General features: G+C 39.4%; 1 protein-coding gene across 2 annotated transcripts in view; it reads left to right on the top strand.

Annotated features, from left to right (window-relative positions):
* WDR7 (WD repeat domain 7) overlaps nt 1-14,636 on the top strand; it is a 372,785-nt gene that overhangs the window by 618 nt on the left and 357,531 nt on the right. The gene's annotated exons all lie outside the window — the stretch shown is intronic.

A 14,636-nucleotide genomic window follows, 5' to 3' on the forward strand; every position in this document is an offset into this window, starting at 1 on the left:
CCTTGCCAGAGCTGCTAACGTCTGTTAGAGTTTCATCTTTGAGGTGCCACCTACCTGCCCTCCATCCTTTTGCCCTAGGATTTGGTCTAAGGATACCTGCTACTCCCACTTACTTTTGCGTCCCAGCATTCTGAAGCCCTGTGTTTGGAGTCGGCATTACCCTGCCCTTGGTTCAAAAATTGCGTTTTATGTTTTGATTCACTTGCTTTGTCAGTTTCTCAGATCTCAGGCAGAATTTGCTGGTTCTTATAGCTTGAAATTATGGCAGGTACGGTTACAGCATTGGCCATGTTGATGCTGCGGATTTTAGGATTCAGTGAGAGGAACAGCTTGCTTTCATGGTAACATTTGCCGTAAGCCAAACAAGGCAGGCTATGACTCTTTTAGATGCTTATTGCTTAGGACTTTATGGATAAGATGGCAAGAATCGTAGTGTGTGAAAGAGAAACTGAGTTTTTGAAATTTTGGTGTAACAGATTTTCTTATTTTATAGGCTACTTGTGACAATGGAAGGGGAGAGCAGTTTAAAAGTAAAAATAGTGGGGCACCTGGGTGGCTCAGTGGGTTAAAGACTCTGCCTTCGGCTCAGGTCATGATCCCAGGGTTCTGGGATCCAGCCCCACATCAGGCTGTCTGCTCAGCAGGGAGCCTGCTTCCCCCTGCTCCTCGTCCCCGCCTGCCTCTCCATCTGCTTGTGATCTCTGTCAAATAAATAAATAAAATCTTAAAAATAATAAAAGTAAAAATAGTGTATTGAAAGGCCTTTATTTACGAAGAATCCAAAGCTACCTTGATTTCATTGAAAATAACAGATCTCAGTTATTTCAAATTGGGAAAACAATATAGATAGTAAATGCCTTGTTAATTTCAATAAGAGATTATTATAGAGAATTTACTTGTTTAAATATCTATCTTTATTTCTAAAATACTCCAGAGCTCTACTTAAAACTAGACTATATATACTTTCTCTTATTGCCACCTGTACATAGCTAAATTTGAAAAGAGCTTGATAGGTAAATCAAAGGCACTGGGCTTTATTTGAATATCATTGTGGGAACTTATATTTTAAGTAGTGAGTCTTGTATCTTATAATTTCCTTTTATTTTTATCTTGGACATAAATTCTGTTTTGAAGCAAAGTAAGTGGTTTATCTATGTAACAGTCTTAGCATTGAACATTTTAAAAGTAGTGGGCTAGTTTTTGTGCCTTTGTCATGGGAAGAATAGGATAACAATTAGCTTTAGTAGTGTGCTCTGTTAGGTGTGAGTCCTTAAAGTTTGATTTGGACCTCAGGTGAAGAGGATTGAATTACTTTTTCTCAATTCAGTGATCGTCATTGACTGTTCAAGGTGTGTCTCGTGTTTTTCTTTTTTAAATATTTTTATTTATTTATTTGACAGAGATCACAAGTAGGCAGAGAGGCAGGCAGAGAGAGAAGGAGGGGAAGGAAGCAGGCTCCCTGCGGAGCAGAGAGCCTGATTCGGGGCTCGATCCCAGGACTCTGGGATCATGACCTGAGCCGAAGGCAGAGGCTTTAACCCACTGAGCCACCCAGGAACCCCTCTCCTGCTTTTTTTTTTTTTTTCATTCACTGTATTTTATTTCCAATTCCCACACCATTCCCTTGTTCATCAACCCATGAAAAATCATTTTAACGTGCACGATATGTATCTTATGTTTGTATGTGTTATTAAATGTGTATTGTTTTGGATGCCCACATTTTTTATTTTTGGAGCTACGGTATATTTTTATATGTTATATATTATATATCACATATGTTATATAATGTCGTATATTGAAATTTTTTTCTCTTCCTACCATATTTTAAAGATCTGTTTGTGTCACTGTCCATTGCATCTGACCGCTGCATAGTATTTCAGAGATTATATGCATTACAAGTGTCCATCTACTTTGCAATTCGCTGATACCCATTTTACCTTTATTTTCCTACTGCTATAGAAAATTCCATAATATACATACATCCAAGACCTCTATGATGCTTTCTTTGAGATTTACATCCAGGAATGTGATTTCTGGATCATAGGGCATTTCATTTATTTTATCAAAGGACTGCTAGATTGTGCTTCAGAACAAACTGTAATGGTTTGTACTCCTGCAGGCAATTCTTGGGGATTTCTGTGTCCTTGTAGCTCCACTGTTGCTTAGTGTTATACAGTGTCCTAGTTTTTCCACGCTAATTGATACAAAGTAAAATCTCATTTTAAATTACATTTCACTATTATTAAGGAGTTTGAGCATTTCTTCAAGTGCATTTTATCTTTTCGGTTTTCCCTCTTGTAAAATTGTTCATCCCTTTCTCATTTTTGAGGTTTCATTCCTTTTCTTATTGATCTGCAGAAGCTGTTGTATTTTCTTAAAGACTAGCCTGTTGAATATCTTAAGTATCCGTCTTCCTAGTCTATCATTTGTAACATTTTTCATGATTTGCTTCATTGAACAGAAATCTTCAATTTTGGTGTAGTCAGATTTTTAAAAAATTGCCTTATAGTTTGTGCTTTGGGGGTTTTAAGAATTCTTTCCCCAACTCAAGTAATAAAGTTACTCTTATTTTATGTTCTACTAACTTCATAGTTTTCCTTGAAATGTGTAGGTCTTTAGTGCATCCCGAGTCTTTTTATGTCACAAGGAAGAGGTTCAGTTTATTTCCTGCGTAGTGTGCCAGTTTTCCTAGCGGCACTCTCTCCTTTCCCCTTAGATAAAATGCTGCACTCATTGTATATCAAGTTCTCATAAATACTCTGAGCACTGTATTGTGTTCCTTTGGTTTATCTGTTTGCTCCTGCTGTGACACCATGTGGTTTTCAAATAATGGCTTTGTATTAATATTTTCCCCCTGTGTGAATAATTCTTCCCATTTTGTTTTAGTCTGCGTTTGAAATAATTATAGATCACAGGAAGTTGCAAAAATATTACAGAGAGGTATGGTTCCCCAATGGTTATATTTTATATAACATTACCCAATTTCCCCCAAGGGTTACATTTTTATCCAACTATATATAGTACAATAGCTAAACCCAGAAATTGACACTGGTACAATGCCTGACATTGGCTCAAGGCCATTTTACCACCTGTGTAGATACCTGTAACCATCACTGCAGTCAAGATAGAGAACTGTTCCGTTATCACTGAGATCTCCTTCCCGCTACACCTATTTAGTCACATTCAACTCCTTTCAATCCCAACCTCTGCTCAGCAAACAAGCTTTCCATCTCTATAATTGTATCTATATAGGAGTGCTGTATAAATGGAATTACACAACATATGATTTTTTGAGATTGAGATGCATCCAAATTGTTGTGTGAGATAATTTTTTAGATTCATCCCAAATTATTGCATAATTTGAGTACTATTCCATGGTATATGTGTACTGCAGTTTGTGTAACCATTCACAGGGACATTGGGGCTGTTTCTAATTTTTGGCTATTACAAATAAAGGTGCAGTGAATATTCTTTTTTTTTTTTTAAAGATTTTATTTATTTGACAGAGATCACAAGTAGGCAGAGAGGCAGGCAGAGAGAGGAGGAAGCAGGCTCCCTGCTGAGCAGAGAGCCTGATGTGGGGCTCCATCCCAGAACCCTGGGATCATGACCTGAACCAAAGGCAGAGTCTTTAACCCGCTGAGCCACCCAGGCGCCCCTGCAGTGAATATTCTTGAACAGTGTGTGTGTGTGTATACAAAGTTTCATGTTTTCTGGGACAAATGCCTTGGAAGGTGATTCCCGGATGGTATGATAAGTGTATGTTTAGTTTGTGAAGAAACTGCCAAAATGTTTTGCAGAGTTGCTGCACAATTTTATGTTCCCACCAGCAATGTACGAGAGATTAAGTTTCTTTGCATCCTTGCTAGCATTTGGTATTATCATTGTATTTTTATTTTAGCTGTTTAGATGTGTAGTGGTATATCTCATTGTGGTCTTAATTTGTCCCTCCAAATGGCTAGTGATGTTAAGTGTCTGATAGGGCAAGTTCTACATTCTTTGCCCATTTTCTTTTTTTCCCTTTTTTAAAGATTTTATTTGTTTATTTGGCAGAGCGAGAGAGCACAAGCACAGGGAACAGTGGGGAGAGAGAGGGAGAAACAGACTCCCGCTGAGTGGGGAGTCCTATGCAGGACACCATCCCAGGACCCTGGGATCATGACCTGAGCCGAAGGCAGACACCAGACCATCTGAGCCACCTAGGTGCCCCTCTTTGCCCATTTTCACAGTTGGTTTAGTTATTTGTGGATTTTTACTCTTTTCTATAAATATTTGGAGCTAGAATTTCTAAAACACAACTAGAATTTTAATTGAGGATACATTGAATATATAGATTTATTTTGGGGAGAATTGACATCTCTGTAATACTAGGTCATCTTATTCAAGAACATTGAATGCTCTTCCATTTATGACTGAGCAGAATTTGTTCTTGTTGTTATTTAAAAGCAATACTGTGCCTAGGGGCGCCTGGGTGGCTCAGTAGGTTAAAGCCTCTGCCTTGTGCTCAGGCCATGATCCCAGGGTCCTGGGATGGATCCCCTCATGGGGCTCTCTGCTCAGCAGGGAGCCTGCTTCTCCCTCTCCCTCTGCCTGCCTCTCTGCCTACTTGTGATCTGTCAAATAAATAAATAAAATCTTTAAAAAAAATACTGTGCCTAGATACTACTTTAAAGTAGATTATTGTAGGTAGAAGAAAATGCTACTGTTTTCCATACTTTGATTTTATCTTTGCTGTGTTCTACTAGAGAGAGATCAAAATGCATAGTATAAATCTGGGAACAATTTTAGTATTTGTAGTGTTAGGCCTGGATCTAGGTAGTGCCTTTATTCCTGGTTTATCTGTTACATTTCTCTGCGACACTTGTCTGTTTTATGGGACAGATGATTAAAGTCATTGGTTAGTGAGGTTTGTAGGTTCTGTTCCCATTTTGTCCCCTGCATTGTTGCCCTTTATACAGAGTTCATATTCTTAGCTATATGCATGCCATTGATCATAGGCAGAACCAACTGAGAGTTTTTCTGTGGCCCAGTGGAATCCTGTCATCAATAAAAGGATACCTTATGTTCCTACTTATAGATACTATGACTATGATGTCAGCTCAGAATATGAACTCTATTCATGTGGTTCTTCTGATTACTTAAAACTACTTTGCTGGTAGAAATTTTTGTTGGAAGGAGAAGCCCTGTATCATGACTGCATCACTTGGAAAGTCCTTGTCCAAGTGGAATTTTTATTTTTCTCTATTAACATATATACTGTATTCATGAAATATTAAATAGTTTAAATAAAATTAGGCATCTTTTCCAAAATGTGTTGGTGATGTTTAATGAACATATAGGCCTCCCCCCACCCCACCAACTTGCTCATAGTTGCTCAAGTTAGTGGGAGTCAGAAAATGATGGAACAGTAAAATGTTAGGGCAGTGGTGAGTAGTTCAAGGCAGAGAAAATTTCTGAAGTGCCAAGGGTTATTTTCTAGGTTAGAATTGAAAATTACAGGAAATACATGGCTTTTTAAACCACTGTCTTCCATTCAGCTTGGCAACTGTAACTTATGACCTATCAAGCTCACTCAAGGTATTTTATGGGTGTTTTGTCCATACATACTTCTCTCTGAATGTTGGTAGTTAATATATGTCAGTGATAACAGATTGATAAGAGTGTGCTAGTTACCTTCTGTTTCACATTCAAGTTATTTATTTGGCTGTCTTCCTTAAGGGCTCTTCTTTCCTCTAAACATTACAAATACAAACAAACAATAAAAACCACCCTTAGAGGGAGTGAAAAGTTCACACTAATAAAATATCACTTTACTTAGTTTCAGAAACAGTTTTGTGACTCATTATCAGGCCTTTGTGAGTGTAATAGGGATTAAAGTAAACCATGTCAGCTAATTACCATAGGTCCTATGGTGGTATGTCTGCTTCCTGTGTGTCACAGATAGAATGAAGAAGGCTACAATATAGGAACAACTTGCAGCTGGCAAAAAACAATTAGTGTATTAAGGATTTGATTAGGGAGACTTATACTAATTGCTGACATTGTTATAGAAAAAGTAATTGATAAGCAACTCTTCTGTGAAATCTAAAGTATGTAAGATCAAGATGGATTTTAATTTGTAACTTTTTAAAAAACCAAAACAAACACACTTTATTCAGTACTTCGTTCATTTATTCAACAAATATTTGGGTGCCTGCTAAGTGGCACAAGTTCTAGGCACTGGAAATACAGTATAGAACAGTAAACAAATCTTGGAGTTTATGTTATAGTGGGAAAGCCAGATGACAAATAAGCAAAATTTTTGGTCTGTTAAAGGATTCTAAGTGCTTTGGAGAAATAAAATAAAATACCATGGGGATGGTGGATTTTACAGTTTATGTTGGTCAGGGAAGGCCTCCCTGAGAAGCTGACATTTTAGCAGAGACCCAGAGGGTGTGTGAGGGAGTGTACATGAAGACCTGGGGGACACTTCTGGGATAAGACCCTGCCTGATGAATTGAAGAAAACCAAGAAGCAGAGTGGATGAAGAGAGAAAGCAAGGAGAGAACTGCAGCCTCCCTCGTGTAGGATAGGCGGTTGAATAGCTTGGCTTTGACTCGGGGTGACACGGGCAGTCACAGGAGGAATTCTGAGTAGCTTTGTGATATGATGGGTTTTTTTTTTCCCAAGAGTGTCATTTTGCATGCTGTGTTGAGATGATGAAGGGGACAAAGGTTGGAAATGGGGATACCAGTTAAGAGACTGTTGTATTATCCATGAGGCGAGTTGCTGGCAATTTGAAATGGGGTGGTGGTAGTAAAGGTGTGGAGGAGTCTTTGGGTGCTAGATACCGTACTCTCCGAAGGGATTGCTAGAGTTTTCCGATGGATTGGGAGGTGGAATGTGTGTGAGAGAAGAATCAAAGATGATTCTAGGATTTTGGCCCATGAAGCTGTAAAAATGGAGTTGCTATTAACTAAGATGGTGACGATTGGGGGAGGAACAAGTTTGGGGAAGAAGAGCAGGGACTCACTTTTGAACAGGTCAAGTTTGAGAAGCTCATTAGCTATCTGGAGGGACATACTGAGTAGGAAGCTGGATAGGTGGGTTTGGAGTCAGAAGAGAGCCCTGAGCTGTACTTGGGAATTGTCAACATGTAGTTGGTATTTAAGCTGTGAGGCTTGGTGAAATCACTGAAGGAGGGAGAAAGGGAAGGAGTGTTGCTGGAAAAGGAGTCCAGGGACTAAGCTCTTGGTATGCCAACATTTGAAGGTTAAAAATGAGGAAAAATGGAGACTAAAGCTAGAGATATATCAGGAAAGTGTGAAGACTTGGAAGGTGAGAGAAGAAGTGTTTCAAGGAAGAGGACGTATGAGCTCTGCCAAATGCTGCTGGTAGGTCAGGAGAGATCGGGATTAGGACTTGACATTGGATTTAGTGATGGAGAGGTCATTGGTGACTTGTCAAGAGCAGTTTTGTGACAGGCAGAACACTTTTCTGGAATCTCTAAGAAGAAGGGTGATGTTAAAAATGAGGGCATTCTGACTTGGAAAGAGGTTACCTATTCCCTTACGGTTTGCAGCTAGTAAATGGAGGAGCTGGATTAGTCCCTCATCAATGACTGTCACATCTTTGACTTACCCAGCATACCGTCCTGATCCCCAGAATACTGGGAAAGTTCCACTTCCAGTTTGGAAGAGCATATTTGTTTCTACCTGGGTAGTTTAATTTGTGAGCAATGAGAAACTTCGGTGCTTAATATAGCTTTGATGACGAAGTGAGAGAAGGGAAACATGTAGGAATAATTGGAGACGCAGATGAGATTAGAGGTGAGTGGGTTAAAGTTGGTTCTACCAAATGGGGCCTGTTTTACCTAAAATGTAGAGGCTCGATGGGCATAGTTTGCTTTTCGTTTAATTAGTAACTCTTGAAACTGAGGCAGTTTGGTGATAGCATAAGTTGAATTCAGATATCCTGATTGCAGCTATGGAAATTTAGAACATGACTCATGTCTCAAAATCTATGAATCATTTAAAAAATCGTGATATATTTTTTGAACAGATAGCTCTACAGTTCTTCAAAACCTGACTCTCATGCATCAGCACTGTTTGGCAGTAAGAAATAAGTGTCGTCTTCTGTTGCCGTCTGCTCATTACACATGCCCTTTTGAAGCGGAATATTGGAACTCCCTTAAAAAGGAGGTCCTTACGGGTCATGTTCATTGGAATTGTTTTCTTGCCACTCAAATAATAAAGTATGATCTTGTCAAGCTAGTGACAAGCTTAGTGTTCAGAAGATTGTGTCCCTCACAGCTCTTTAATCCGGAAACCTTTTGTTCTGAGTAAGCACCTCGGTAGTCGGTAGTTCCTTCAGCCCATGTTATGACCTGGCTATCTCCTTGCATTCCAGTAAATAGTCTTTATGACCTGGTTCAGGTTTTTTCAAGTCTCCAATAAATTGGTAACAAAAATGCAGCACAATGAAAATTCATAATCTTAATGATCACTTCCTTCGTTGCCTTGTATTGTGAATTTGACTTGAAGACACTCTTCTGACAAACGATGAAGGACTATTCTGTGAGAATCTGAGCAAACTTTCACAGACTCTTCTTTCTTTCATTGTAACTGTGGCAAACTAAGTTCAGCTATTTACTGTATAGTCCCTGTTACTCATGTTCCCCAGAGGAAGGTGGGTAGTGTAGGCCTACTCCTGTTCCTGTGTGCCCGTTCTCATGAGAGAGAATTTGAGTTTGTTATTTACAAATCTCAGGGGGCCTGCCCGAGGAATAGGAAGTACACGTACTGAGATGTTGTTGACCCCCTTATGAAAATGCCTGCGTTTGTGGGATAGAAATACATCTTTTGCATTTGAGAGTTTAAAAAGTAATGTCGAGAGATTAACATTGATCTCATACTAGATTTTTCACATATTATTCTGTTTTATAGCTTTTAGAATTCATGTGAGATGTCAGTGTCACGTGGGATATTGCAGAATAGGGTGGTCTTATCATTGGAGTATCATTGGAGTATAGGGAGTATCACTCCATAGGTTATTGATGGCTTTTTTTTTTTAAAGATTTTATTTATTTATTTGACAGAGAGAGATCACAAGTAGGCAGAGAGGCAGGCAGAGAGAGGGGGGAAGCAGGCTCCCTGCCGAGCTGAGAGCCCCATGTGGGGCTCCATCCCAGGACCCTGAGATCATGACCTGAGCCAAAGGCAGAGGCTTACCCCATTGATCGACCCAGGCGCCCTGGCTATTGATAGCTTTAAAGGAGGAAAAAAAAAACAGTACAGTGGAAATAATCTGGTAGTCAGCACCTTAACCAAATGGTGTGGGACAATGCGATTTTACATGCCTCCTGCAGTGACGTAGTGTGAAGTGTGTAGCATCACTTGCGAAGTATTCTTGCCAGAGATGTTTTACTTGAGACTAATGATGACTTTAGATCTAAAGTCCGGTTTACAGGAAAATAGGAGATAGAGAAACAAGGTAAATGACATCAAAAAAGAGATCACGCAAATCTAAAATGTGTAACATTTTGTAAGCAATTGATTTTGTTTTGTTTTTTAGAGTTAATGTAAAGAAGGGAGATTGGGAGTGTTCTAGAACTAAAGACTAAAGAGACATAACAGCCAAATTCAATGCATATAACTTGAATATTTACCAGTTCAAAAAAAGCTACAAAAGATTTTTAGACAGTTGAAGTAATTTGTAGACTGGGCAGTTAGGTGCTATTAAAGAATTATTATGGTGTTGATAATGGTGATTGTGATAATACTGTGTTTATGAAGGAGAATGCTCTTTATTTTTAAGCTCTTTATTTTATTTAGTGGTGAATTGTCCTGATGTATGTAGGTTATTTTCAAGTGGTTTAGCAACAAAGAGTATGTATATAAGTATATGTATGTATGTACATATGTGTGTATGTATGTATATACACAAATATTGACACAGGAAATATGATATTTGTTGAGTGATATTTATACTATTTTTTTGAACCTTTTGTACATTTGAAATTTTTTATAATAAAAAATTGGGGAGAGTCATAAGGGGAAAAATAAGTTTCATCCTGAGTTTTTTATTAAAAGAATAATCAAATTAAATAGTCCAAATTTAGCGAAAAACGAATATAAGATCTTTCCTTGTTCCTGAATTCTTCTTTGGTTTTCTTTCTTTCTTCTTTTTTTTTTTTTAAAGATTTTATTTATTTATTTGTTAGTGAGAGACACAGCAAGAGAGGGAACACAAGCAGAGGCAGTGGGAGAGGGAGAAGCAGGCTTCTGGCCAAACAAGGAGCCCAATGCGAGGCTCGATCCCACGACCCTGGGATGTGACCTGAGCCGAAGGCAGATGCTTAATGACTGAGCCACCCAGGTGTCCCTCTTCTTTGGCTTTCTGGGCCTTCATATATCTAGGCAGAAGAAAGCTGAAAAAATGGGAAGAGGATAATTGTGAGAAAACTGAAACGGAAACCAAAGGGAGAGGGTTGAGGATTGGCAAGTGCTCAGCCATGTCAAACTAGCAGCCTAACGGGGCACCTGGGTGGCTCAGTGGGTTAAGCCTCTGCCTTCGGCTCAGGTCATGATCTCAGAGTCCTGGGATCAAGCCCTGCATTGGGCTCTCTGCTCAGTGGGGAGCCTGCTTCCCCCTCTCTCTCGGCCTGCCCCTCTACCTACTTGTGATTTCTCTCTCTGTCAAATAAATAAATAAAATCTTTTAAAAACAAAACAACTAGCAGCCTTACTAGACTGCGAGAACTGAGTAAGGGTTGGATATGGAAGGAATGTAAAGAGTAGGTGTCAACAGTTCACTAATGTCAAAGCGTTCTCTTTTCTCAGGTCTCTCCAAGGCCTTGCTTCTCTCTGTTAGTACTGGAGAGTTCTGCCCTGGAGTGTCCTGTTGGAGAAATCGGTGCTCTCTCATGAGAAGGGGGATCTTGAGATCCTTGGATCTTGTTTGAGGATCGAAACTGAATTACATGACTTTTGTAGTAAGGATGGAAACAGGGAGTCAAAGATCACAGGTTTCAAAATGTTGATTATGATTAGAATGTCAGAGAGAACTGAATTTACAACCAGGGGCCAGGGACAAAGGAGGGTGTTTCGGACAAAAATGACATGTGAACATGTTTGAAGGATGAAGGCTAATTTAGTAGAAATTAAAATGGTTGACAGGAGGATAATTAAGGGAGTAAGATTCTTGAAAGAGTCCAGAAGGAGTCAAATTTAGCAAAAAAAGAAAAAAGAAAAAAGATCTTCTCTTGCTTGGCACACAGTGAGAGCTTAGTAAATGCTAGTTATCGTTATTCTCTGTTTACTCATTCAGGAGATACATACCGACCACTAGTGGAAGTCAGTTACTATTCTGGGTGCTGGTGAGCCGCTGCAAATCCCGCAGAATGCAGTTTGCTTGATTATGATTAAATAACAAAGGTGGTGGGTTTACATAGGCGATCTGGTTTTACCCTCGAGGAACACAGACTGGAATGGAACAAATAACTACACACAGGGCTAAGTGTTAAGTACCTGTATATAGAACATGTAGTGAAAACATGTTTGCAGAAGTAGTGAGTCATGGGGTTTGGGACAGAGAGCTCACAGCGGAGAACTAGCATTTGAAAGATTATAGGCTGCGGATAAATTCTTGTTAAACATTTTTTGGAAACTCCATGTGTGCACAACAAAACCTGGTGAATCAAATAAAATCATTGTATCTATTTATTTATTAAACTACATTTTGGAGTACAGTGAAGTATCCAAAAGTGGGAGGAAGACCTATAAAACCGATGATTTATCTTCAAAATTAGTATTAGTTTAGATGCACGTCTGGATGTATACAGATTCACGTATATCCTCCTTTTAGATCCCACCATGGGATTATATTTTACACACTGCGCTGTACTTTTTCTCCCACTATATACTTTGGAGATTATTTCATATCTCACATTGCAGTGTTCCATGGTAATTTATTTAATCCCTGATTGATGGACATTAAAGTTTTTTCAATATACCCTTTAAAAATTAGAGAAAATTTTAGAGTCATGTAAATAGAATAATGAAATGAACCCTCTTGTGCTAAAAAGAGCTTTGGCACTTATTTTTGCAGCCTGGGTTCTCTGGTGAGCAGACTCGGAGGTGGAGATTGGTACTAATAAGCCTTTGTTAGGGAGGGCTCTTGATATCAGTACCCTGGGAAGGGTGCCTGGATGGCTGAGTTGGTTAAGCTTCCAACTCTTGATTTCGACTCAGGTCATGATCTCAGGCTAAGTGCTCAGTGGGAAGTCTGCTTGAGATTTCCTCCTCCCCTAACTGAACCCTGCCCCCAGTTCACACTTGTGCTTACTCTCTCTCTCTCTCAAAAAAAAAAAGGCCAACCAAAAAAGTTTCCCCAAAACACCCACCAAAACACGGAGTGAGGGGTTTGTGCAGGGGGTGGGGAAGAACAGGAAGTGGGTTCTGCCAAGGAGAGAAGTTGAGTTGTGATGAGTCTCAGTGGAATCTCAGTTGAGCCTGGAGGGTGAGGGGAATTCTGAAGATAGAATGACCCATTAGGGCTATCTTGAATTGATTTGAGGGGGGTCTGGTTTTTATGTCCTTGAACTGATTTGTCGCTGGATAAGGGCTATCCTATGGGAAGAGGATGAGAGCTTGGGCAAAGGATCTTCCTTTGGCTAGGGCAGTCCTTCGTGGGGGCAGACAACCTAGGGCTCTCAGTAGCTGGGTTGTAAGTCCTTAAATACCAAAGGAGGGTCTGGATGCAGACCATCCTCACACTCGTGATCCTGTTTCACCTTCATCCCTTTCAACATGTCCTCTGCCCCATTTCTTCCTCGCTCCCCCATATGCTGCTGAGCTGAGACACATTTATCCATGAATACTAGAGTTCTACTTACCTTTGAGTAACGTGATTTAGAAAAACACATTGATTAACCAGGTTGACTGGACAATGACATTTTCTCGTATATGGAAGTTTTCAATAAATGAAGATAATACAGAATAGCGAAGAGTAGGGGCTCCTGGCTGGCTAAGTAGATAGAGCATGCAACTCTTGATCTCAGGGTAGAGCTCAAACCTCACGTTGGGCATAGAACCTACTTTAAAAAAACAAATAGTGGAGAGTATTTATTGCATTAGGAATCCGAAGGTCTGTATATGCCTCTGAGCTCTGAGATCTGTTTGCAATATGATTTTGAGAGAATTGCCAATGGACCTAAATACCCACCAAAATAAAAACTGTTAGATGTTAGATGGGCTATATAGTCTTTCCATTTTTAAATTAGGAAGCCAGTTTATTTTAAAATTTTTGTTAACTATAAAAGCCTTTCTTTTCAAAAAGCTTAAATGTCAAAAACAAACAAAGCCATGGGAGGTAGACCCATGTTTCATCAACTTACAGTGACTTGATTTACTGATTGCAGGCAAAGGATGATTGCATTTTTGCTGCTCTTGTGAACACTTTCTGTTGAGTTCTCTGCTCCCATTTAATGAAAATATTTTCTGAGTTGTAATTTCTCAGATACCAGATGATGTGTCTGTTCCGCTTTTTGCCTCATTTATGTTATCACTTCCCTTCCTCCCCGCCATGTTTCCTCCCTCTTTCCATCTCACTCTGCTTAGAAAGTAACAGTCACATGTCTTTGTCTACAGCGTCTGGCCTTACACATCGCATCAAACCCCATGATTTACTATTTTTCTTTTTTTTTTTTTTCTTTTTTTTTTTTTTTTTTAAAGATTTATTTATTTGACAGAGAGAGAGAGATCCTAAGTAGGCAGAGAGGCAGGCAGAGAGAGAGGAGGAAGCAGGCTCCCTGCGGAGCAGAGGGCCCGATGCGGGGCTCGATCCCAGGACCCTGAGATCATGACCTGAGCCGAAGGCAGCGGCTTAATCCACTGAGCCACCCAGGCGCCCCATTTACTATTTTTCTTTATTGTCTTGTATTTTCTTTTCCTTTCAAAACTCATAATTTTAGCTAAGTTTCTTATCTCTGTGCACGCAGGCTAGTTGTAGTAGCATCGTATTCGTTTCCCTGTCTGCAGTGTTTTCCTCCATGTTAATCTGAAATTTATACTATGTCGCTGAGTTTTAGCATGTCGCTTCTCTATTTAGAGAACTACTTACAGGACACTAAGTCTCTTTAGTCTGATCCTGCTCAAGACTAATGTGAAACCCTGTAATATCTTCTCCCTTCTCAAAACCTATAGTTAGTAAATTCTGGTTAGGTGTAGAATAATTTGTCTCATGTATTAGAATCCGATGTCTTGATGACTTTACTAGGCATCTGTATCATAATAATAGTCCTTTATGTAGAGGACTTTTAATATTTCAAAATGCTTTTTCTTTTCTCTTGTCCTCATAGTGCCCTTGTGTAGAATCTATATCAAAATCCATGTTGCATCTTTATCAACTTGGTGCTCTGAACACCAGATCCTATCGATTGTATCTCTAAAACAGCTCTCCTCTTCATCTTATTATTGCTGGTCTCACCACTACTACCTTGCTTCATATATTTGTTAAAGACCTCCTTTATGCAGACATTATGCCAAGCATTATGTGGTGAATACACAGATGTGGTTCTTGATCTTAGGGAGCATGAGCATAAAGAGTAGCAGGGGAGAGTAGTAGTCGTTTGTTCATTAAACACAAAAATGCAGAAA

Source organism: Meles meles, chromosome 12, assembly GCF_922984935.1.
Source record: "Meles meles chromosome 12, mMelMel3.1 paternal haplotype, whole genome shotgun sequence".
Classification (NCBI taxonomy): domain Eukaryota; kingdom Metazoa; phylum Chordata; class Mammalia; order Carnivora; family Mustelidae; genus Meles; species Meles meles.